Consider the following 976-nt stretch of genomic DNA (forward strand, 5'->3'; position numbering starts at 1 on the left):
CTTCAAGGTTCGGTTTCTTTTCCTGTTGATAGGGTGGCTGTTGAAAACCCGGAGGATGTTGTGGTCTTTGATTTCCTTGACCACCCTACGAGAAATTTGGGTGGTTCCTCCAACCTGCATTGTAAGTGTTACTATAGGGATTGTTTTGAGATCGAGGATTATTACCCATGTAATTTAACTGCTCGTTATCCATGTTGTAGCCATAAGGTTGGTATTCCGAATAGCTTGTTCCACCTCCACTTGCTTCGCACTGCATTACTGGGTGAACCTTTGAAGAACTAAGAAAACCATCAATCTTTTTATTTAGAAGTTCTACCTGGTTTGACAGCATAGTAACCGAATTGATGTTATAAATGCCTACTGTTTTGGTTGGCTTAGTCCTCATGACTTGCCACTGATAGTTATTCAGTGACATCTCCTCTATAAACTCATAAGCGTCTCCAGGTGTTTTATTATTGATGGTTCCGCCAGCAACTGCATCAGCCATTTATCGAGTCGAAGGATTCAGGCCATTATGGAATGTTTGAACCTGAAGCCAAAGCAGTAATCCATGGTGTGGGCACCTTCTCAAAAGGTCCTTGTATCTCTCCCATGCATTGTAGAGTCTTTCTAAGTCCATCTACACAAACGAAGAGATATCATTACGTAATTTGGCCATTTTAGTCGGCAGAAAATATTGTAATAGAAATTTTTTGGTCATTTACTCCCAAGTAGCAATTGACCCTCGTGGTAACGAGTTCAACCACTGTTTAGCTTTGTTCCTCAATGAAAAAGGGAATAACCGAAGATGAATGGCCTCATCAGAAACACCATTAATTTTAAATGTATCGCATAGTTCCAAAAAATTTGCTAAGTGAGCGTTGGGATCCTTATTCTGCAAACCATCAAACTGAACAAATTGCTGTATCATTTGAATAGTGTTAGGTTTTAGTTCAAAAGTATTTGCAGCTACAACAGGTCTAACTATGCTCGATTT

At 39.7% G+C, this 976-nt stretch overlaps 1 non-coding gene across 1 annotated transcript; it reads left to right on the top strand.

Moving 5' to 3' along the window:
* The first annotated feature begins 545 nt into the window (after window positions 1-545).
* On the top strand, window positions 546-651 carry LOC128287213 (small nucleolar RNA R71). Its single transcript, XR_008277909.1, has one exon. It is a non-coding gene; the product is annotated as a small nucleolar RNA R71 (small nucleolar RNA).
* The last annotated feature ends 325 nt before the right edge of the window (window positions 652-976 follow it).

This window comes from Gossypium arboreum, chromosome 13 (genome assembly GCF_025698485.1).
Source record: "Gossypium arboreum isolate Shixiya-1 chromosome 13, ASM2569848v2, whole genome shotgun sequence".
NCBI lineage: Eukaryota > Viridiplantae > Streptophyta > Magnoliopsida > Malvales > Malvaceae > Gossypium > Gossypium arboreum.